General features: G+C 33.8%; 1 pseudogene; it reads right to left on the bottom strand.

Moving 5' to 3' along the window:
- LOC149229062 (ABC transporter G family member 39-like) overlaps nt 1-25,596 on the bottom strand; it is a 109,817-nt pseudogene extending 84,221 nt beyond the window's left edge.
- Between the last annotated feature and the right edge of the window lie 1,260 nt (nt 25,597-26,856).

Here is a 26,856-nt window from a genome sequence, read left to right as displayed (position 1 = left end):
TGACGTTACTTACTTTGCCGCAACTGATTTCTGAGTTCCTCTGCTCCGTAAAATTATTTTTCTAACATGATACCAGAGCAGGTTAAACTTCGTTAGTGTAAAAACAAGTGTTTTTACTAGTAGTCAGAATTTGTTTTGAGGGTAGAATTTTTGAAGTATATTTACTAGCAGGTAGAAATTTCTTTTACACTTAGAAATGGCAACATCAAGCACAAGCTTGAATAATCCTCAGATGCCTTAGTTTAATGGAAAAAATTATGATTTTTGAGCTATAACAACGAAGGACCTATTTTCATCTCAAGACATTTCCAGAACCAATAGATGCAGTAGCATAGAATGTGTTGTCTCAAGCAGAAAGAGATTTGTTGAGGGACAATAGGAAGAAGGATTGAAAAGCCCTATTCTATATTTTCCAAGCAGTTGATGAAAGTATTTTGCCAAGGGTTGCAGCAGAAATGAAGTCCAAGCAATCATGGGACACCCTCCAGACAGCCTACCAAGGCATGGCAAACGTCAAGAAAAGAAAGCTACAGATGTTGAGAAGAGATTTTGAAACACTTTGTATGAAAGAGTCTGATAATATAGACTCATTTTTTACACATGTAAGTGGGTTGGTTACTCAAATCAGGTCTCATGGTGAGACACTTGAAGAAAGGAGAATAGTTGAAATTTTTTTGAGAAGTTTTCCAGCAAGGTTTGAGGCCATTGTTGTGGCCATAGAAGAGACAAAGGATCTCTCATAGTTCTCAGTGGATGAGCTTAATTCATCACTAATTTCTCATGAACATAGACTGAATAGAGTAGCAAGCTCCTCATTGGAGCATGCCTTCAAGATACAAGTGTCATTTTGTCAAGGTGGAGGCAGAGCAAGATCATATGCTAGAGGAAGACGAAGAAGCCCACACAGAGGTGGAAGAAGTAGCCCTTCAAGCTCAAGTGGAAGGCGCAACAATAAAAATACAAGTCAAGGCCTAAGCCAAAATCAAGCACAAGGTCAGAGGTATGATAAATCTCAAGTTCAATGTCATTGTTGTAAGAAGTTTGGTCATTATGCAAATGAATGTAAAAAGAAGAAATATGACATTAGTAACAAACCAAGTGTAAATTTCACAAAAGAAAATCAAAACCATGATAGCATGTTTTTAGCTTGTAACATAACACAAGGAAAACAAAGAGATATATGGTATCTAGGTTCAGGGTGTAGCAACCACATGTCAAGGAACATAGAAATGTTTTCCAATATAGATGAAAGTGTGAAATCTGAAGTGACATTAGGGATTTGATAGCAAAGTCTCTGTCATGGAAAAAGGTAGAATTAATTTCCTAAGAAAGATGGGGGAGAAGAAGTACATCTCATATGTTTACTTTGTCCCCAGTCTAAAGCATAATCTCATAATCATTTTGACAGCTCATGTCAAAGGGCTACAATGTCTTTTCCAAAGATGATGTGTGCACAATTTTGGATAGGCCTCCAAGCAGATAGCTCATTGCAAAGGTGTAGATGAGAAACAATAGAATGTTTCCCGTAAAGATAAGATCAGATTTGAAGGAAGAAGGTGCACAAGAGCAAATATCAATGAACTCACAAGAGGATGAAAGAAAAGAGGTGATTGGTAGACATGTGAACTATCAAGTAGAGGTCAAAGACGAAAACTAGTTATGGAATTTGAGATTTGGACATCTCAACTTTGGAGGTTTGAATTTTATACATAGTAAAGGCATGGTGAAGGTTTTTCCACTCACAGAAAAACCAGACAGCCTATGTGAAGGATGTATCTTGGCCAAGCAACTTAGAGATACATTTCCAGAAGGAAAGTTAGTAAGGGCAAAGACACCTTTGGAGATTGTCCACTCAGATTTATCTGGACCAATGCAGAAACCATCAATTGGTGGTAGCCACTATGTACTGACATTCATAGATGACTACACAAGGAAGACATGGATCTATCTCCTAAAATAGAAAAGTGAAGTGTTTGAGCGGTTTCACCAATACAAAGCTCTTGTTGAAAAGCAAAGTGGACACTACATCAAATTCCTTAGGACTGATAGTGATGGTGAATAAATCTCAAATGATTTCCTTTGTTTTTCTAGGGAACATGGAATTCACAAGCAATTTATAACAAGATATACACCGCAGCAAAATTGTCAGGCCAGGCAGTAACTCCATAAGGAAAAAATGATTTGTGTGTTCTATTCCATCAGGTAGGTCGTCATTATATACATGAGGGAGAGACTGTTCAGTTCATCTCCCAATGAGTGTTCATATTTCTAATTTATTTATTTACATAAATTCACCCAATCACAAGGATTAGGTATCAACATTACCCCCCTTAATCTGAAGGGACGTTGGTAAGTCCAAGCATCATTCTGAATCATTTAAGCTTTTCTCTTCCAAGCGCTTTGGTGAATATGTCTGCAATTTGCTCATTTGTGGAAAAATGACGGAGATGGATTTTTTTGGCCTCAACATGATGTCGAATCAGATGATATTTATTATTGATGTGCTTCGTTCGATCATGGAATTTTGGGTTCTTGGCCAAATTTATTGCAGAGGTATTGTCAATCATGAGTGGAGTTGATTGTACCTGTTGTACCTACAAACCCTTAAGAATTTTCCTGAGCCACACAATTTCTTTTGTTGCTTCAGCTGCTGCCACGTATTCTGCTTCTGTTGTGGAATCTGCTGGATTTGATTGTTTGCATGATCTCCAGGAGACAACTCCTGATCCAAGACTCATAGCATATCCTGAAGTTGATACCCCAGTTTCTTTGTCTCCATCGAAGTCTGAATCAAAGTATCCAATCAAGCTGAAGTCATCCACCTGTGTATACTTGATTCTAAAGTCTCGAGTTCCCTTCAAGTACCTTAGAACTCTTTTTGTAGTAGACCAATGTCCCTCACAAGGCTTTTGCATAAACCTAGAGAGTATTCCAACGGCAAACTAAATGTTTGGTCTGGTAGTAGTTAGGTAGTTGAGACTTCCTACAAGTTGTCTATACTTTGTTACATCCTCAAATTATTTTCCTTCAATAGATGTGAGCTTTAAGTTTTGTTCCATTGGAGTAGTAAGAGGATTGCACTCTGTCATTCCAAACCTCTTCAACAGATCTCCAATGTATTTCTTTTGAGAAAGAAATATGGACTTTGGATGTTGGGTTACTTTAATGCCAAGATAGTAATGAACATAGCCCAAATCAGTCATTTCAAAACTTTTCCCCAATTCCTTCTTTCTGGATACAATGTAGCTTTCATTGTTCCCTGTCATCAAAAGATCATCTACATATATCACAAGATATACAACTATTTTTCCAACTTTCTTGACAGATAAAGTTGCATCATCAAGATCAAAATGTTTGAAATTGAGTTTCAGGAGATGCTCAGTTAGTTTTTCATACCAGGCTCGTGGTGCTTGTTTGAGGCCATACAAGTACTTCACCAGTTTGCATACTGTATGTTCAAGTCCTTTCACAACAAATCCTTCAAGCTGGGACATAGAAACATTCTCTTTTAGATCTTCATTTAAGAAAGCAGTTTTTACATCCATTTGGTGGACTTCCCAATTGTTCAGAGCTGCTAGTTCAAAGACTGTCCAGATGGTAGCCCATTTTGCTGTGGGGGAAAAGTCTCCTCATAATCGACCCCTTCCTTCTGTGCAAAACCTTTTGCCACAAACCTAGCTTTGTGCTTGTCAAGTGAGCCATCAGCTTTATACTTGTTCTTGTGGACCCACTTGTAGCCAATTGCTTTGGTTCCTAATGGAGGATCAACCAGCTTCCAAGTGTCATTCTTTATGAGGGCATCATACTCCTTTTGCATCGCTTCTTTCCATTCATCATGAGAAGCAACTTCTTTGAAGGAAGTTGGTTCAAAATATATAGACAATTTCAATTCATAATCATAAGAAACATCCATATCAACAGGAGAATTAGATTCATCTACGTCACCTCCATTTTTCCGGTTTGATTTTCTGGTTCCTATCTTTCCAACTTCATCAGGATGAACACTTTAAAGTGTCTTTGTCATCCACTTTGGGGGACCTTTTTGAGATGGTCCAAGCTACTCTGGTGATTGAGTTGGGACTGAATCAAGATTGAGTCTCCTAATTCTATCAATCACATCACTTAAAGCATCATCTGTTGTTAGAGTTTCATGTGGGGGAGAGTGTTCTTTAGAAGAAGATTCCACATGTTCATCTAGTATAGGAATACCCCCTTCAAGATGTGGAATCTGATTATCAAATTCTTGAAATGGTTTTGCTTTTGTGAATCTATCCAAGTGATCAAGTTGCCGCTCAAGAACATTGTCAGTTTTGGATGATTCAAGGAAAATTACATCTCTAGATAAAACAAACTTCTTATTTACTTCATCATAGATGCGGTATGCTTTGGAGGTGTTTGAATATCCCAAAAAGATACACTTGCAACTTCTAGCACCAAGTTTGTTTCTATGTACCTTTGGTATCAAGGCATAACAGGTGGAACCAAAGACCCTGAGATGCTTTACCGAAGGAACATGTCCATACCACATTTCATATGGTGTCTTGTTTCTTATAGCATTAGATGGACATCTATTCTTTATATATGCAGCACATAGAACAACATCAACCCAAAACATTATCTTTACATTTTTGAAGAAGAGCATGGATATTACCATATTTAAGATTGTCCTATTCATTCTTTCAGCTACACCATTCTGTTGGAGATTATAAGGCATAGTTATTTGATGTTTGATCCCATGTTGGCGAATATAGTTTTCGAATTCATTTGATCTGTATTCTTTTCCATTATTATTGCGAATAGACCCAATATGAGATTGTGCATCATTTTCAATCCATTTATGAAAATTCTTGAATGTTTGAAAAGCATCAGATTTGTTCTTCAATAAATAAACCCAACACATTCTGGTGTAGTCATCAACAAATGTCATGATATATTTATTTCCATTTGCAGAAGGAACAGGCATTGGACCACATAAATCTGAATGAATGAGTTCAAGTTTTCTATGTGCTCTTGAATGTGAATCATGAAAAGACTGTTTGTTATGCTTTCCTAGAATGCAAGCATCACATTGCTTAAGTTTCCTAAGAATTGTAGGCATACCAGCAACACCATTTTTCTTCAACAAGCGGAGACTGTCATAGTTCAAATGTCCAAATCTAGCATGCCATAATAAACTTGATGGAAGTGTACCTTCTTCATGATGAGAATTGTATGAGAAATGTTGTGCATGAGCAGAGGTTCCTTGCAGTTTGAGAAGCCTTTCTTCTTCTATTCCCCTCATGAAAATTGAGTGGTCAGATGCTTTTCTTACCTCAAGCTTGCCATCAAACATATGAATGGAGTGACATTGCTGGTGGATGTGGACCAAGGACAACAAGTTTCTCTTGAGTTGTGGGAGATATAGAACATGATGCAGAAGAAAGTCTGGAAGACCAGGCAGTTTAAGCCTGATTGTGCCAAGCCCTAATGGCTTGATTTTTGATTGATTTGTAAAGTATACTGGTCCATCAACATTGTCAGTGAAATCTTCAAAAAAATATGCTCTATGAGTCATGTGGCAGGTTGCTCCTGAATCAAGCAACCAATCATTTTTCCAAGAAGCAAGTGAAACATCAAATAAATCTTCATTTACTCCAATGTTACATTGTGCCACAACATAGTGAGCAGATTCATGTGCTTTACTTTTGTCTGTATCATCAATTTTACCTTTCTGTTGGTTTCTTTTTTCCTCAATTTTGTCCCATGGTAGCTTGCATGTAGAGGCATCATGTGATCCATTTCTTTTGCAGCGAATGCAGTGCAAATCTGCCTTTTCTCCTTGAGAATGTATGCCTCCCCTGCCTATGAAATATCTTCCCCTTCCTCTTCGACCACTTCTTCCTCTTGTAGAATCTTGAGCAGGATGATTTTCTTTATGAGCAAGGCATAGCCTCTTCAGAGGACTCAGGGGTTGTCTTCTTTACAAAATCTTTCTCTCTTTCAACAAAATGTTTCACAAGAGAGTCAAAGGTTATATCTTTGAGATTTCCATTTCCTTGCAATGACTCAAGATAATTGGAGTAAGTAGGATAAATTGCCTTGAGAAAAGCGATAAGAGGAATATCCAATTCAACCTTAGTGGATTTGATATCATTCATTATAGACTTTACTTCAGATGAAAGAGTAAGAGGATCATTATTTTGCAGTTGAGTGAAGAGTTTAATCATGAGTTGAACAACTTCAAGTGCAGAATGTGAGTCATAGAGTTCTTTCAGCTTTAGTAAGGCTTCAGAGGTAGTTGAATATGACGAAATATGGCGACTCATCTCTTCATTTATAAATGCTACAATTAATGCATAAGCTTTGCTGTTCTTGTTTTCCCAAATGACGAGCTCTTTATCTGAGGTAGGTTGCACTTGTTCATTGTCTCTGTCTCCGACACACACTCCTTTCCACAACTCATTGAAAATGAGGGTGTGTTTTATCATCTCGGACCATTCAAGATAGTTCTCCTTGTCCAGTGAGAACTATTCCCACCATGGATATGATTGAATGCATACTGTAGCAAAAAAAACTTCTGCTGCAAAACTTTTACAATCCTTGTCAAAATGCAACATTCAAACATTGTTCACATGTTTGGCTACGATTTATATTATAAACCCAAGGGAATAAAAAAACATAAATTTTGATATTATAAACCCATATGAATAATAAACCAAAGGGAGTAATACTAAAACCCCAAGGGAATATGAACCCAAGCGAACAATATTAAGCCCAAGGGACTAATATTATGAACCCAATATTCGTAAACCCAAATATAAATATTACAAACACTAAAATAAACATGTTTTATTTTCATGGTGAGACAATATTTGTCAAAATGTGACATTCAAGCATGGGACTAATATTATAAACCCAACATTGGTAAACCCAAATATAAATAATACAAACACTAAATAAACATGGTTTATTTTGATGGTGAGACAATTCTTGTCACAATGCGACATTCAACCATGGTTGACCATGTCTGGCTATGATTGACAATGGTTTACAATGGATTAATACAAAAACCCCAAGCAATTATGAACCCAAGGGAATAATATTAAACCCATGGGACTAATATTATAAACCCAACAATGTTAAACCCAAATATAAACACTATAAACACTAAAATAAACATGGTTTATTTTCATGGTGAGGCAATCTTTGTCAAAATGAGACATTCAACCAAGGGACTAATATAATAAAACCAAAATTGGTAACCCAAATATAAATACTACAAATACTAAAATAAACATGGTTTATTTTGACGATGAGACAATTCTTGTCACAATGCGACATTCAACCATGGTTGACAATGTTTGGCTATGATTGACAATGGTTTACCATGATTTATATTATCAACCAAAGGGAATAATAAACCCAAGGGATTGATATTATAGACCCAAATGAATAATAAACCCAACAGATAAATACTAAAACCCAAGGGATTATGAAGTGAAGGGAATAATATTAAACCCATGGGACTCATATTATAAACTTCACATCGAGTAAAGGAAAATATCAATACTACAAACACTAAAATAAACATAGTTTATTTTGATGGTAAGACAATCCTTGTCACAATGCAACATTCAAACATGGTTCGCCATGTTTGGCTACGATTTATATTATGAACCTAAGGGAATAAAACACCCAAATTTTGATATTATAAACCCAAATGAATAATAAACAAAAGGGAGTAATACTAAAACCCCAAGGGAATATGAACCCAAAGGAACAATATTAAGCCCAAGGGACTAATATTATAAACCCAATATTCATAAACCCAAATATAAATATTACAAACACTAAAATAAACATGTTTTACTTTCATGGCGAGACAATCTTTGTCAAAATGTGACATTCAAGCATGGGACTAATATTATAAACCCAACATTCGTAAACCCAAATATAAATACTACAAACCCTAAGACAAATTTTATAAACATTGAAATAAACATGATGTGCCATCATTGATTTTCATATTGAGACAATTCTTATCATAATTCCATGTCGGACCATGGTCGACATCATAATAAACCATGTTTGACTCAAGAATAATAAACCCAAGGGATTATTACTAAAACCCAAGGGATTATGAACCAATGGGAATACTATTAACCAAAAGGGACTCATAATATAAAACCAAGGGAATAAAAAACCCAAAGGATTGATATAATAAACCCAAAGGAATAATAAACCCAAGGGATTATTATTTATTTTCATGGTGAGACAATCCTTGTCACAATGTGACAGTCAAGCATGGTTGACCACGGTTGGCTATGATTGACAATGGTTTACCATGATGGATATTATAAACCTAAGGGAATAATAAACCCAAGGGATTAATATAAGAAACCCAAAGGAATAATAAAATGAAGGGATTAATACTAAGACCCCAAGGGATTATGAACCCAAGGGAATAATATTAAATCCAAGGGACTATTATAAACCCAATGTATATAAACCCCAAGACAATGAATATTATAAACATTAAAATAAACATGATCGACCATCATTGATTTTCATATTATAAACCTAAGGGCATAGTAAACCCAACTTATTTACATTAATACTAAAATCCCAAGGGATTATGAAGCCAAGGGAATAATATTAAACCCATGGGACTAATATTATAAACTTCACATCGAGTAAAGGAAAATATCAATACTACAAACACTAAAATAAACATAGTTTATTTTGATGGTGAGACAATCCTTTTCACAATGCGACATTCAAACATGGTTCACCATGTTTGGCTACAATTTATATTATAAACCTAATGGAATAAAAAAAAAAAACCTAAATTTTGATATTATAAACCCAAATGAATAATAAACCGAAGGGAGTAATACTAAAACCACAAGGGAACAGTATTAAGCCCAGGGGACTAATATTATAAACTCAATATTCATAAACCCAAATATAAATATTACAAACACTAAAATAAACATGTTTTATTTTCATGGCGAGACAATCTTTGTCAAAATGTGACATTCAAGCATGGGACTAATATTATAAACCCAACATTGGTAAACCCAAATATAAATACTACAAACCCTAAGACAAATATTATAAACATTGAAATAAACATGATGTACCATCATTTATTTTCATATTGAGACAATCCTTATCACAATTCCATGTCAGGCCATGGTCGACATCATAATAAACCATGTTTGACTCAGGAATAATAAGCTCGAGCGATTGATATTATAAACCCAAGGGATTATAAAACAGAGGGAATACTATTAAACAAGAGGGACTCATAATATAAAATCAGGGGAATTAAAAACCAAATGGATTGATATAATAGACCCAAAGGAATAATAAACCCAAGGGATTATTATTTATTTTCATGGTGAGACAATCCTTGTCACAATGTGACATTGAAGCATCGTTGACCATGGTTGGCTATAATTGACAATGGCTTACCATGATGGATATTATAAACCTAAGGGAATAATAAACCCAAGGGATTAATATGAGAAACCCAAAGGAATAATAAAACGAAGGGATTAATACTAAGACCCCAAGGGATTATGAACCCAATGGAATAGTATTAAATCCAAGGAACTAATATTATAAACCCAATATATATAAAACCCAAGACAAATATTATAAACATTAAAATAAACATGATCGACCATCATTGATTTTCATATTATAAACCTAAGGGAATAATAAACCCAACTTATTTACATTAATACTAAAATCCCAAGGGATTAATACTAAAACCCCTAGGGACTATGAACCCAAGAAAATAATATTAAGCCCAAGGGATTAATACTAAAACCCCAAGGGATTATGAACCCAAGGGAATAATATTAAGCCGAAGGGACTAATATTATAAACCCAATATTAATAAACCCAAATATAAATACTACAAACACAATAATAAACATGGTTTATTTTGATCATGAGACAATCCTTGTCACAATGCAACATTCAAACATGGTTGACCACGGTTGGCTATGATTGACAATGGTTGACCATGAATGATATTATAAACCTAAGAGAATAGTAAACCCAAGGGATTAATACTAAAACCCCAAGGGATTATGAACCCAAGGGAGTAATATTAAACCAAAGGGACTAATATTATAAACTCAACGTATATAAACCCTAAGAAAAATATTATAAACATTGAAATAAACATGATCGGCCATCATTGATGTTCATATTGGGACAATCCGTATCACAATTCCATGTTGGACCATGGTCGACATCATAATAAACCATGTTTGACTCAAGAATAATAAACCCAAGCGATTGATATTATAAACCCAAGGGATTAATACTAAAACCCCAAGGGATTATGAACTAAAGGGAATACTATTAAACAAAAGGGACTAATAATATAAACCCAAGGGAATTATAAACCCAAGGGATTGATATAATAAACCTAAAGGAATAATAGACCCAAGGGATTATTATTTATTTTCATGGTGAGACAATCCTTTTCACAATGTGACATTCGAACATGGTTGGCTATGATTGACAATGGTTTACCATGATCGATATTATAAACCTAAGGGAATAATAAACCCAAGGGATTAATGTGAGAAACTCAAAGGAATAATAAAACGAAGGAATTAATACTAAGACCCCAAGGGATTATGAACCCAAGGGAAAAATATTAAATCCAAGAGACAGATATTATAAACCCAACGTATATAAACCCTAAGAAAAATATTATAAACATTAAAATAGGCATGATCAACCATCATTGATTCGATGTTGGACCATGATTGAACACGATTGATTTTCATATTGAGAAAATATTTGTCGTAATGTGATGTCGCACCATGGATGACCATGATTGATTTTCATATTGAGACAATCCTTGTCCCAATGTAACGGTGTACCATGTTTGACAATGGATGACCATGGTTTTCATAATGTGACATTGGACCAAGAGACCATCTTCGTCACAATGTGACCATGATTATTGACCATGGTTAACCATGATTAAGAATGGTTAAATTTCACATTGAGACATTTTTGTGACAATGGACATTGGACCATGGTTGATTTTCATATTGACCATGGTTGACCACGATTGACCATGATTGATTTTCATTTGAGACAATATTTGTCACAATGCAGCATTTGACCATGGTAGGCCATGATTAAAGATGGTTTACATGGTTGATTTTCATATTGAGACAATAATTCTTATAATGTGATGATGGACCATGTTTGACCATGAATGGCCATGCTTGACGATGATTGACCATGGTTGATTATCATATTGAGACAATCTTTATCACAATGTGACGTTGGACAAAGAGATAATCTTCGTCACAATGTGAACATGATTATTGACCATGGTTGACCATAGTTGACAATGATTGACCATGGTTGATTTTCACATTGAGACAATCTTCGTCAAAATGCGACGTTGAAACATGGTTGACCATGGTCGACAATGGTTGACCATGGTTGATTTTCATGTTGAGACAGTTCTTTCACAATGTGATGTTGGACCATGGCTGACCATGATTGACGATGGTTGATTTTCATATTGACCATGGTTGACCATGATTGACCATGGTTGAGTGTAATTGACCATGATTGATTTTTATATACAATCTATGTGACAATGCGATGTTTGAATAAATATTATAAACCCTAAAATAAACATGGTTGTCCATTATTGACCATGGTTGATTTTCATATTCCCATAATCTTTGTCACAGTGCAATGTTGGACCATGGTTGGCCATGGTTTATTTTCATATTGAGACAATATTTGTCACAATGCGACGTAGGACCATGGTTGATTTTCATAAAGAGACAATCTTTGTCACAATGCAACATTGGACCATGGTTGACCATGAATGACCATGGTTTTCATAATGTGACATTGGAGCAAAATACAATGTTCATGACGTTGTCACCATGATTATTGACCATGGTTGACCATGATAATATTATTTAATGCTATTAATATTAATAATTGACGTTAAAATTAATATTTACAAATATTAATAATATTAAAATTAATATTAATAATACTAAAAATAATATTAATATTCGTGTTCATATCAATTAATATTAATATTAATAATTAATATTTATAAATAAATGAGAGTACCTTTCAGATTAATCACATTATTAGGATTTGGTCGACATTTCGAACCAACTAATGTGGTTCATCCATATTAGATGTGGTTCATCCACATTAGTTGGTTCAAAATGTCGACCAAATCCTAATAATGTGATTAATCCAAAAGGCACTCTCATTTACAATATGGATCACAAAAGCCTAATATCTAATATTTATAAAAAATATTAAAACTTAATATTAAAATTTTATTAATATTTAATGTTATTAATGTTGATGGTATATTATATTAATTAATTAATATTAATAATATTAATAAATTAAAATAATAATAATAGATAAGATTGTAAATTAAAAAAAAATAATATTTTTAATATTAAATGTTGATGATATTATTTATAATAATAATGTTAATGTCGTTAATAATTTAATATTGTTAATTAAAGGTTATGAATATTAATATTGGAGATCTATAATTGAATGCATAATTTATTTTTCTAATTATATTCATCATCTATTTCAATTTATTCTTTTAATCTATTTCATATTTTGATGTTTGTTTAGAATTGCATTTCAAAAATTATTATTTCACAAATATATTTCAAAGCTTACTCCTTCACTAGTATTGATATCTATAATTTTTCAAATTAAATTTAATCTACTTTACATTTTAAAAATTTAATGTTCAACAAAGATAAATTTTAGACTTATATTTCAATATTTAATATTTTTCAAAAATAGATACTTATCATTTATTAATTGATGTTTTGTTGTTATTTTCCACTTGACATTTTAAAATGTTTAATAAAAATAAGTTTTACAATTACATTTCAAAATTTGTTGTTTCACAATGAACATGGATAATTTGATACATATCCATTTTTTTCTGATTAATTTTAATGATGATGATGATGATGATGGTTAACGTCCGTTGAGACCAAATAATGGTCTATCAGACCTAAAGAAACAAATTATCTATTTTGATTTAAGATTTTATTCCTATGCTCAAAAAGCTTGGAGAGAAGCCTCTAGAGCTCACTATAATTTTGACATTGTAAAAGGCTAGGAAGGTCAGTATTGTAACAAAGATTTTGAAACTGAGATCTAATGTGGTTATACGTCGGGCACTCTAAGAGGAAGTGGTTTTCATCCTCGATGTTCCTATTCTCACATATATGGCAGATCCTTTCCATCCATGGCGTTTTAGGAACTGCCCAACGACCTGTTTCACTATGGAGCTCATGAGAATTCGTTCTAATCTTTGCTATATTAATTTTCTTCTTTGAGCTAGTTAAAATAGAGAGATACTTTTGATCTTCTAAGGTGGGGTTGATGACCTTCTTATAATAACTTAATTTTCTTTTAGTCGCTAAGTCTTTCTCACACCACTTTTTTTCTTTGAACTTAGAAGTAACAATATCTTTAATGTTATTTATGTTTTGCAATGCATCATTTTCGTTGATCTCTCAATAGTTTAACCAGGCCCTTGTGTCTTTATGCCACCCTCGATTAAGCCTTAGGTAGTTTTGGCTAGAATTTAAAGCTAGCTTAGGAAGTCTATGATCGTCTATGTTACTGATTTTGTGCTTATACACTTCATATTTTAACATTTCTATCTTTAATAAAGACAAAATTAATATAATATTTCAAAATTTTATGTGTTATAATTACAACTTGGAATCCATATATTTATGATGTGTTTTTATTTTCCAATTTACATCAAATTTTTTAATGTTTTTCTACTCTTTCAAAATCATGTATATTTATAATGTTGTATTGTTCTTTCCCACTTTACATTCTAAAATTTATGTTTAGTGAAACTATAAATTTTTAAAAATAAACTTCAAAATTACTATTTCACAAATATGGACATGTATAATTTAATAAATAAACAATTTTGTATTTATATATTAATATTTTTTTTTTCTACCCATCCCATCTGCGTCTTAGTCATGGCCCCCGGGGGAGCTGAGTCATGACAAACTTCCCCTCCAGCATCGAAGTGAGTCGCGCCATGAGCAAGCCGATTGAACAATGAGGCAGGCCAATGACCTATATTCTCACCGTTGAAAAATAAAGCCCATACCAGACCTGTGTCTCGCGTCATTCGTTGTGCATCCAATAATATTTTACTTATTTAGCTTTTATTTGGCATAAAATTGACACATCAAAATACACATTGCTTACGAGGTCAAGCATTAGAGAAAACTCATCCTGTTCCCCTCCAATCTCCGATACCGGCCCCATTTGTGTAATGTCGGGTCGAATGTCAGTGCCATCAGCTGCCACAAATCCTGGACATTCTAGATCATAGCATCCGTTTAGGTATCTTTCAGACTGCATCAAGGATGCATTCACTTATCAGCCATCTGCATCATGGCGCCTTATTTAATACATCAACTAAACTTGGTACTATGTAACTACCATGTAAAGAACAAATAACATTGGCTCAGCGGTATATTAATCTTTCTCATTGACATGCGAAATTATTTAACAACTAGCAGTATTTTAGTGACTGTTCCCCTAATCAGAAAGACAAACTTATTATCAATTACGTCTAAAATCTAGCATTAAATCTCTTCATTTACATCATTAAAAATTTAGCATGTAAGAAGAACGGTGATCAGGATGTAGCGGAACAAAACCTCTGCATCAAAGCCATAGCCTCATTTAGACTAAATGCATAATGTAATGGCCACATAGAAGATTGTGACAGAATTGATGTGTGAGAAAGCAATAAATATCATGCATCTGGTTAATGATTAGTTTATTTTTTTTTATTTACCCAATATCACATCGTTCATATATAACATAACAGAATAAAATAAAAAGACAGTGAACTAATAACTAATTATTGTTTACTATATATATGATAAAAGTTACATCAAAATTTAATAGCACTTACATAAAATATATTATTTTCTACTGGGTGCTGGGGGCTTGGTAGGTGAGATGGGGAGAGGCATTGAATGCAATCAAGATTGATACTTTCTTACAAAGATCTTGCTATTATAGTAATATGTTTTATTATTATTATTATTATATATTTTTGGGAGTTTAAGTTTTAGTGAGATGAACCATTTTGATGTGAATTTTTTTGATCCATTACATTATATGATATTTTTGAGTAAAAGTTTGGAACAAACGTGCAATGTCAAAAAATAACTCTTTTTACCCTCTCCCTTTTATATAGAGTAATAATTTAAAATTTTAAACTTCTGTAAAAGAGCAATTTTCATGCCATGTAATGTGATTGGATCCGGAAGATTTTTGATATATTTTGTTAAATTTTGATATATTTTGTTAACATTATTTAAAATCACTTATCAATCACACAGTTGTTTAATTTTGCTGCATTGATAGGTACACCCTACTCTTACTGATGTTTTCTTATGTAGTCGGTTGCGCATTCATTATGAAGTCTTATAGTGATTTGCATTTGATTCCGAATGATTTATTTTTAGGTATAATATAGTAATGAAAAATGATATTAGTAGTTACAAAATGAGTATTGAAGGAAAAATATTTTTTCATATCGGTGAGAACAACAATGAAGAGATTTATTAATGGCCATACCACCTCTGTAGCAGAAAAGCATTTCCATACATCCGCCACCAGAAGAATTAATGTTAAGGTTCTGTCAAAATTTAATGCTGAAATTATGTTCGTAGTTATTTGTTCATGCATGGTGATTGGTGTCTTCGAATTCTAGATTGGACAATGTCCTCAACTCTGAGACATAGAATGCAATAAAAAGTTTTGGAAAGGATACGGAACGGAAAAAACCTAGTTGTTTGAAGAAAGGATCATAAATCATCTTATAAATTATGTAATTAAGAATGATGTGTGATGGCAATAAGAAGTCAAAAATATTAGGTATTCAGATTATAGAAAAATAAATTTTACTCATTGTACTTTTTGTAGTAAACATTAAATTTTGGGCACAAATTTAAAGTAAAAAGTAAAGCAATATCAAAGAACAAATTCATTATGAGAATCCTCAAAGAACTAATGGTGGCTTTCTACTGAAAATGGTCCATGAAATCAGTTCCTATGTAGACTACACCATTGATGGTTATATGAAAATAATAACACTCACGGGCGAGTGAAAGTCGTGATAATGATACGACATTTTATGCGGCGGACAAGTTTGACAGCATGGAAACAAAGAAATCGAATATAAATAATCAAATTACCCACAAAATTGTAAAGTGATTCACTGAATAATGAAAAACTACAACTGAAAAGACTGTCCAGATCCAACCTAAAATGTTCCTAAATCTATGCCAAGCCTTTTCACAATGGCCTTTCTCATTTCATTTGATTTGACCAGCAGCATAGAGTTACAGTAACAATTACCAGAAAACCAGACTTCATATTGTTGATGATAGAGCATCTCCAAATGTGTTGTGTTTAGAATGTGGGAGATATGCATAGAGGACAAGTGCACCTCTAAACAGAATCACATCCTGCGTTGGAGAAGAAACCAAAAAAACAATCAGAAATGGTAACCCATTAGGTCAAAACAATAATGAAAAAAGCGGCTAAAACTAAACCCTAGTTATTTACCTGTAGCTCCGCAGCGATTGGTTCATGGCATGCAAGTTGAGTAAATGTTGACGATCCGTCCCTGCAACTTGGGAAAGAATTCGAAGAACAGCGGGGAGGAGCATGCCGGTTGAGGTATCTATACATCTTCATACGAAGGGGGAGGAGAAATGGTGAGAATGCCAACAGTCAAGCGTTTCATGATTAAATGATGGGATAACTGCATGTTGCCAGGTTGCGCATATGCAAGGAAAACTGTTGTTCCATCCTATATTGTTTCATATTCTTTTTATTTTATTTTTTAATATTATTTTTGTTAATCCTTATACGTGGAGATAAATGAGAGGCACAGTAAAATTTTAATTTCATTTGGTAAAAAATTAATTTAAGTAGGGTTTAAACACCCCTTTTAGATATGCAAGGAAGTTATGGCTTTTAATTTCAGTCATTGATCTAGTGGAGACTACAAGAATATATTGGCATCTTTGAATTCAAGTCATCCGATCAAAAATATTAATTAAGAAAATGATTAACTTGCTGATTCTGATAGGGAGACGCCTATCTATGTAACTAGAAAATTAAATTTTTTGTCGTATAGTTTTATTGCTTACTATTGCTTACTATAGTATAAAGACTGGATTTGAAAGCTCTATCATGGCCATTGAGATACTTGAGAATCACTCTGCAATGTAGTTCACCTGAATTCTTCCAACAACAAGGCACAAACTTAATATAAACCATATTCCTTTTTGTTTCAAAACAAAATTATATAAGTTAAAAATCGAAAATTTATATATTTAAAAATAAATTTAACGAAACAAAACAATTCACCAACCATCATATTAAAAAACTTAGATGAAAAAGCAAAAATATAAGATCCTTACTTCGAGTGTTTTGTCAAACCTTCCAACAAGTGCCCTGAGTAGTGTGGTCTTTCCCGAGGCAGAAGGTCCAAGAAGAAGAGGCATCCTTCACAACGTGATAGCGCACAAAATTAGCGAAGACCTTCATTCACTGCAATCGTTTTTCATCAAAATCTCTCAAAACCGGTATTTGCCTGCCCGGCTTGATCACACCGCTGACATTTTGAAGAATTCTGAGTGTTTTCTTCTTACTCTTCCTCAACCGAAAGGTTTCCAAAGCATCCTGCGTACACCATCTTATAAAATTTAAATGTTAAATAAAAAATTATAAATTAATAAATATTTTATTGAAGCATGAAAATTATTATCTTAAAAAATGTTGAACCCGAGTTTACAGAAAGTTTACTATAGGATTTGTTGGGGATTTTTCTGGAAAAATCCCAAAAACAAACAAAATAAACTCCACAGAGGCAATGCTCTGTTTCTACCTTTCCAAGATCTTTTTGTGCACAGGGAAGCTTAAAAAAAATGACTGAAGAACAAAGTATTACACCATCACAAAAGGATTTCTATTCATTAAAACAAAATGCCTGATATGTATTTCTTCCTCTTTTACTGAGAGGGATTCACCAAAAATTACATTCAGCCATCAAAAACTAAACTCTGTCTCCACCTGAGAATTTACTGTGTTGGGTAAAATTCTCATTTACATTCACTGCTATGAAAACATTTTACTTACTGGTGTAAAAACCTTCTTTTACATACTACTGTAAAAAACAAAATTTACACATGCTAACAAAACAAATACGCTCCTCTGTTTTTCTTTTATGCACTGTTGTGCAAAATTAATTCCTTGCTTCATAAAAATTTCATGCTGCTCCCTACTCTTTCGCTGCTGCGCCTGGCTTTCTCCCGTGTGCAACCAATACAACAACCAAAAAAAATACAGAGCACGTCTCTTTTTTTACTTGGCTCATTCTATCAAAAATGAACACACTCACGAAACATATACAAAAAGATTTTTTTAAAACATAGTTGACTTGCCCATACCTCCAGCATAAAAGAAACATTAAGTGCCGTAAAAAAAACATAAATATCTACCTACGCATATGACAATTCATTAATAAAAGGTATGGTCAACGAAACTTAAGTTTTCACTCCACGCAACATTAACTGCAGGCTCGTATGCATCTTGGAACAATCGACGGCGGAGATCGAAGGAGCAGATCGAACGGCGGACGGAGATATCGGGAGCCACTTTAATGTTGAACTTTACCTCCCGAAATGTTATGTATGGTGACGTAGAGGGAGGAACACGTGCCCAAGTTTGATTGCATCGGGCTCGAGAGTACGGAAACAACTTTCTACTGGAAGGCGGTCCGAAATCCCTCAAGCGGTTTATGGTTTTGCTGCGCGGTTTGGACGTTGGTACGGCTGCGTTGAAATTACATATTCAACACTCCCCTTTAATTTCAACAGCTGGACATTCAGTCATACCCAGACACTTTCTCAAAAATTCAAAGCTTTTCTGATCCAATGGCTTTGTCAAGATGTCTGCAACCTGTTCCTGAGTCCTACAATGTTCTAAGACAATTTCTCCATTGTTCACCAATTCTCTGATGTAGTGAAACCTTGTATCAATGTGTTTCGTTCTCTTATGAAACACTGAATTCTTTGACAATGCAATAGCTGAGCTATTGTCACAAAAAATCACTGTCGCTTTTGCCTGCTCTTGGCCTAAGCTCCTCAACATTCTTCTTATCCACACTGCTGCTATAGCTGCCACATATTCAGCCTCTGCTGTAGACAATGCTACAATGGACTGCTTTTTAGAAGCCCATGAAATGGCTTCTGAACCCATATGAAAAACATAACCGGAAGTGCTTTTCCGATCATCTACACTTCCAGCCCAATCACTATCAGTGTATCCAACCAAATCTGAATGTTCTGAGACATTATATAAAATTCCAAACATTTTGGTACCTTTGACATACCTCAAAATTCTTTTTGCTACTTGCCAATGTGCCTCCTTTGGTCTCTCCATAAATCTAGAAATTAAACTAACAGCGTACATAATGTCAGGCCTAGTTGCTGTTAAATACATAAGGCTGCCAACAATACTCTTGTACAAACTAGGATCAAAGTCCTTGCTGCTGTCCTCTCTGCTGAGTTTTAATCCCATTACTGTGGGAGTGATCGTTGCCTTGCACTCTTGCATGTTAAATCTGCCCAATACTTGATTTACATATCTTTCTTATGAGATAAAAATTCCTTTTTCATTTTGATCTACTTCTATGCCTAAGAAGTATCTCAACAAACCCATGTCAGTCATTTCAAATTCCTCCTTCATGACTGATTTAAAATTCTCAATGAGCTGATCATCATTACTTGTGAAAATAACATCATCAACATATAAGACAACAATTAAAATTTTACCATCTTTTTCTTTGATGTAGACGGTGGGTTCTCCTTCACACTTGTCAAATTCATTATCCAATAGATAAGAATCTATCCTGCTGTACCATGCTCTTGGCGCTTGCTTCAGCCCATAAAGAGCTTTCTTCAATTTGCACACTTTGTGCTCTTCACCTTTTTTCTCATACCCTAAAGGTTGTTCAACATAAACCTCTTCCTTTAACACTCCATTTAGGAATGCTGACTTCACGTCCATTTGGTAGACTTTCCACTTGTTTTGAGCTGCTATGGACATCACTGTTCTCACGGTTTCCATTCTTGCAACCGGTGCGAAAGTCTCCTCATAATCTCTCCCATACTGCTGTTTGTATCCTTTGACAACCAGCCTTGCCTTGTGCCTTTCTATTTTACCTTCAGCATTGCTCTTAGTCTTGTAAACCCATTTGACTCCAATGACTTCTTTGCCTTTTGGTAGCTCAACCAAATCCCATGTTTTGTTTCTCTCTATGGCATTCATCTCCTCATCCATAGCTTCTATCCATTTCCTATCTTTAATTGCATCTTCGAAATGAATAGGATCATCAACATGACAATACAAGGCAAATAAGGAATTCATTCCTTCATCATAAATATCACTTAGATTTCTAAATTTCTTACCTCTTTCATTTGGTGTGCAAGTGCTTGAAGACGCACTTGAATTTCCTCCTTGTGGTGTGCTTGGAGAAGCACTCTCATTTATCCTCAATGGTGTCCCTTGTTGTCCTTGTGTTGGCGCTGCTGTTTGGGGATGCATTTCAGCCACCTCCTCATCATCTTCATCATGAGACAAACAGTTTTTAACATTCACTGTTTTCTTTATGCTTCCATCCCAAGCTTCCTCTTCAATGAATTGAACATCTTTGCTGACAAAAAACTTCTTGGTGGATGGAATATACAACCTGTAAGCTTTGGATTCCTCACTGTATCCAATGAAGATGCATTTCTCCCCTTTGCTATCCAACTTCCTCTTTAGCTGATCTGGTACGTGTGCATAGGCCACACATCCAAAAACTTTCAAGTGGGTGACAACTTGCTTTCTCCCACTCCATGCTTCTTCCGGCACTTTGTTCAACACTGCTTTTGTAGGACACCTATTCAAAATGTACACTGCACAATTTACAGCTTCAGCCCAATAATCATTTGGCAAATGCTTTGCCTTCAACATGCTCCTCGCCATATCCATGATGGTCCTGTTCTTCCTTTCAGCAACTCCATTTTGCTGTGGGGTGTACCTCGCTGTAAACTGCTTATGAATTCCATTTTCTCTACAAAAACGTAGAAAATCCTTGGAGATATACTCACCTCCTCTGTCAGTTCTCAAAAATTTAATATGCAGCCCGCTTTGGTTTTCCACAAGTGCTTTGAAATTTCTAAATTTTTCAAACACTTCACTTTTGTTTTTAAGGAAATATACCCAAGTTTTTCTTGTAAAGTCATCAATAAATGTTAGGAAATATTGGCTGCCTGCTAATGATGGATTTTGCATTGGTCCACATAAGTCTGAGTGGACAATCTCTAAGGGTGCCTTTGCCCTTATGCTCTTCCCTGATGGAAAACTTTATCTATGTTGTTTACCCAATATGCAACCTTCACAAAGGCTGTCCGGTTTCTCTATCAATGGTAATCCTCTTACCATTCCTTTTCTTCTTAACAAGTTTAGACCTCCAAAATTGAGATGTCCAAATCTCAAGTGCCACAACCAATTTTCATCCTTTGGCACGCTTTGGAAAGCCTCTTGGGTAACTGCTGCAATTTCATTTTTGTTTTTCAAATCTGCCCTGATCCTGAGAGGGAACATCCTGTTCCTTGTCATTTTTACTTCAGCAATGCATCGTTTGCTGGGTGCTATATCCATGATGGTGCACACATCATTCACAAAGAAAACATTGTACCCCTTTTGAACAAGCTGTCCAATACTCAAGAGGTTACATCTCATTCCGGGGACATAGTAGACATCTGCTATGGTTTTCCTTTCTCCTTGCTTTGTAAATATTTTTACCTCTCCTTTTCCCATAACAGAGATTTTACTATCAGTTCCTAGTGTGACATCTGATTTCATATTCTGATCTAGAGCAGAAAAGAGGGCTATGTTTCCTGTCATATGGTTGCTGCAACCTGAGTCTAAAAACCATATGTCCTCACTGTTTGTTTCAGCCATGTTACAAGCTAACAACACATTATCTTGACTGATGTTTTCTCTAGTGACATTTGCATTTGATCTATTGTTCATATCATGCTGCTTCTTCCTACATTCACTGGCATAATGCCCATATTTTTTACAATAATAGCATTGGACATTGGATTTTTCATACCTTTGTCCTTGAGCATGATGTTGTCCTCTTTGTTGGCTGCTGCCTTGGCCTTGGTTCTGATTTGGATTGCTGCCTCTTCCTTGAGCATTTACTGGGTTGTTCCTTCCACCTCTGTTTTGACTTCTACCTCTTCCTCTCTTGTTTCCTCTGCCTTGACCTCTTCCTCTTCCAAAGGACATCTGGGTCTTGAAGGCTTGCTCTAGAGATGAGTTTTCATTTCTACTCAACCTCTGCTCATGTGTTATCAGTGATGCATGAAGCTCATCAACTGAAAAGTTTGAGAGATCCTTTGTCTCCTCTATGGTGGTGACAATCGCATCAAACTTTGAGGGTAAGACCCTCAATATTTTCTCCACAATCCTCCTTTCTTCAATGGTTTCTCCATGAGTCCTCATCTATGTGACCAAACCAATCACATGTGTGAAGAATGAGTCAACATTATCTGACTCCTTCATGCTCAGATTCTCAAAATCTTTTCTCAGCAATTGTAGTTTTGTTGTCTTCACTCTCTCCATGCCTTGATAGGCTGTCTTGAGGGTTTGTCATGCTTCATTTGCTGTCTTAGCTGCTGCTAACCTTGGAAACACACTCTGGTCTACTGCTAGATACAACAACAGACGGGCTTTTGAATCCTTCTTCCTATTGCTCTTCAGCAGATCCTTCTCTGCTGGAGTTAATCTATTAAACTCATTTTCATCTGCTGGTTCTTCAAAACCATCTTCAACTATTTCCCATAAATCTTGAGAGGCAAACAGGGCTCTCATAGTTATTGCCCAATAGTCATAGTTTTTCCCATTGAACTGTGGGAGCTGGGTATTAAACATACCCATGCTAGTGCTTGTGCTAGCCATTCCTTGACTGTGTATTTAAAACACTGATTGTCTCTTCAGCAGTAACAAAAAGAAAACTTTGAGGAATACCTGAATCTTTTGTTGACTGTGTCTTCACTCTGCTGGAGAAGATTTACTGCTGCAACAAAAGACTCCTCCTTTCATCTTCTTGAACACTTTCAAAGAGCCTAAACCTGCTCTGATACCACTGTTGGAGATTTTTCTGGCAAAATCCCGAAAACAAACAAAATAAACTCCACAGAGGCAATGCTTTGTTTCTACCTTTCCAGGGTCTTTTTGTGCACAGGGAAGCTTAAAAAAAATGACTAAAGAACAGAGTATTACACCATCACAAAAGGATTTCTATTCATTAAAACAAAATGCCTGATACATATTTCATCCTCTTTTACTGAGAGGGATTCACCAAAAATTACATTCAGCCATCAAAAACTAAACTCTGTCTCCACCTGAGAATTTACTGTGCTGGGTAAAATTCTCATTTACATTCACTGCTGTGAAAACATTTTACTTACTGGTGTAAAAACCTTCTTTTACATACTACTGTAAAAAAAAAATTTACACATGCTTACAAAACAAATACGCTCCTCTGCTTTTCTTTTATGCACTGTTGTGCAAAATTAATTCCTTGCTTCATAAAAATTTCATGCTGCTCCCTACTCTTTCGCTGCTGCGCGTGGCTTTCTCCCGTGTGCAACCAATACAACAACCAAAAAAAATACAGAGCACGTCTCTTTTTACTTGGTTCATTCTATCAAAAATGAACACACTCATGAAACATATACAAAAAGATTTTTTTAAAACATAGTTGACTTGCCCATACCTCGAGCATAAAAGAAACATTAAGTGCCGTAAAAAAAAACATAAATATCTGCCTACACATCTGACAATTCATTAATAAAAGGTATGGTCAACGAAACTTAAGTTTTCACTCCACGCAACATTAACTGCAGGCTCGTATGCATCTTGGAACAATCGACGGCGGAGATCGAAGGAGCAGATCGAACGGCGGACGGAGATATCGGGAGCCACTTTAATGTTGAACTTTACCTCCCGAAATGTTACGTATGGTGACGTAGAGGGAGGAACACGTGCCCAAGTTTGATTGCATCGAGCTAGAGAGTACGGAAACAACTTTCTGCTGGAAGGCAGTCCGAAATCCCTCAAGCGGTCTGTGGTTTTGCTGCGCGGTTTGGACGTTGGTACGGCTACATTGAAATTACATATTCAACAGGATTATCTAAAAAAATTATTTCACAGAATTTAAAGAAAAATAAAGGCCTCAACTTATTTATTAATTTGATTTATTAAATATTTTATTAATAAAAATTTTATTTATCTCAAACCCGGAAAATAAAAACGCTAATACATTGTAAGGTTTTAGATAATCCAAATACAATATAAAAATAGTCATAGCCGCGGTACACGGTGTGTAATTTTTGAATAAATGTTTTTATTGAATTTGTCTACAATCTAGTACGAGTTGTAGGAATTAGAAGATTAAGTTATGATTTTTTTATAATTAAGGTGTTCAGGGTTTTTTTATTAGAATATTGATCCATCTATATATATAAAAAACGGAAGAATTTATATATACCATTAAAAATAGATTTATTTTTTTTTTAATAATTTGAAGATTTCACCAAAAGATATTATTCCAATAAAAATTCTGATTAAATATAAACAAATTCATAATATATTTATCATAAGTAGCAAACATATTTAGAGAAAGAAAAAGTACTATATTGAAAAGTTTAATCCTACTCAATACCATTACATCATTCAACTTAATATATTGAAAAGTAAGATGATCCCAACTCTACTCAATACCATCACATCGTCTAACTTAATATAGACTAGTTACTAATGCAATATACTATGTTTTCAAGAAGATTCATGTAATAATATGTACAAGATAGTGTTTAAAAAATATATATATATATATATATATATATTCTTATATAACCATAACTTTCTAAAAAGAGAACTAGAGTTATAATATATTTAATAAAAACATTAGAAACCAGAAAAAAAAATGGTTGAAATTAATTAAATTGTAAATTTTAGAAAAAACTTTTTAAAATTTGGAAATATTAAGAAAAAAAAAAAAAAATTAAATTCTCTTCCATAAATCAGATTGCAAAATATTCTAGTCCCAAAATCTACGATCAAAATAAGAAAACTCATCAAAGACATGGGCATGAGTCTTTGACGAAGCTTTTGCTGGAAGTGTTCATTATCTTGGTCGGTTACTCCGACGAGTCTCTGAACCAGTTGCTTCCGAGTTTCAAGTGGAATATTTGCGACGTCGATCTGCTGCCAGTGACTCTGAGTGTGAGAAGATCCAGCCGCTGCAACGACCACGTCGTTGAGAATCGAATTTCTGACACGCTCGTTTGTGGGGAGCCTCTCTATTGCTGCCCATATCATCTGCGCCTGCTCCTCCTCCTCCTCCACAGAACAGAAAGTGCTGGTTGCCATTACCTCCTGCAAATAATTCAGGTAGGGCTTTATATATATATATATATATATATATATATTTAATATAAGAATCTAGATGATGAAAAAAGCGTTGTAGCGGTGCAGCTGAATGTCCGAATTTTAAGGTTTGGTAGGGTGTTAAACATTTTATTTGAAATACTTGAGAAAAGGAGCGCTAGCAATTTCGAAGTTCCTGTAAAATTCTATGGAAATTTGTTTCAAAAGGTTCATAATAAGAAAATAACTTACAACCACATCCCAACACATCAAAAGATTGATAATAAAAAATAAAAAACAATATCAAGGGAAGCCTGTATTAAATGTCAAACTCACAACCACATACCAAGAGAAAATAAGTGAGCTTTAGGATAACAGTGAGAGTGATATTCTTACTTTATATAGAATCTTTTTTCTTAATAATTTTTTTCATTTTTAATTTAATAATATATTATTTTTATTTTTATTAGTTTACTATTATTTTTATTTTCACAATTTTAATTTTTTATTTATATCATATATATTTGAATTATATAATCGTTATTTGAATAAAATATAAAAGTTAAATATATAAAAAAAACATATATAAATTAAAAAATAAAATAATGAACAATTATAACAGAAATAGAATTATAATATTTCAATAAAATATAAAAACTAAATATATATCACAAATATATATAAATTTAAAAAAAAAAAACATTTAAATTTTATATTTATTTATTATTTTTGAATATTTGTATATGTGTCAATTTTCTATTTATGTCATACACTTCAATTATATGAATTTATATCTTTATAAACAATTATAATAGAAGTATAACATTTCAATTAATATAAAAGTTAAAGTAAATTAAAAAATATTAAATATTTTTAAATTTTTTATATATATTAATTTTTTATTTATATCATACACACTTAAAATATATAAATTTATATATTTATAAAGAGTTCTAATAGAAGTGTAATATGTCAATAAAATATAAAAGTTAAATATTTTTTGTTTTTTATCTAACCTACATGGATTTGAAATTTAAAAATTTTATACTTTGCATATTACTTCATAACAAGGAATCACCAATTAAACTACACCTCATAGGATTATAAAAATTAAATATATAAAAATATACATATCTAAATTTAAAAAATGTTTATATATATATATATATATATATATAAAGTGGTATATGTCAATAAAAAGTAAAAGTTAAATATATATAAAAAAACATATGTATATTAAATAAATATTTTAATCTTTAAATT

This window comes from Pinus tabuliformis, chromosome J (assembly GCF_031772625.1).
Source record: "Pinus tabuliformis cultivar Carrire ecotype Pingquan chromosome J, CPIR1, whole genome shotgun sequence".
NCBI lineage: Eukaryota > Viridiplantae > Streptophyta > Pinopsida > Pinales > Pinaceae > Pinus > Pinus tabuliformis.
The sequence above is the reverse complement of the archived record's forward strand: the minus strand, read 5'-3'. Positions and strand labels throughout refer to the sequence as shown.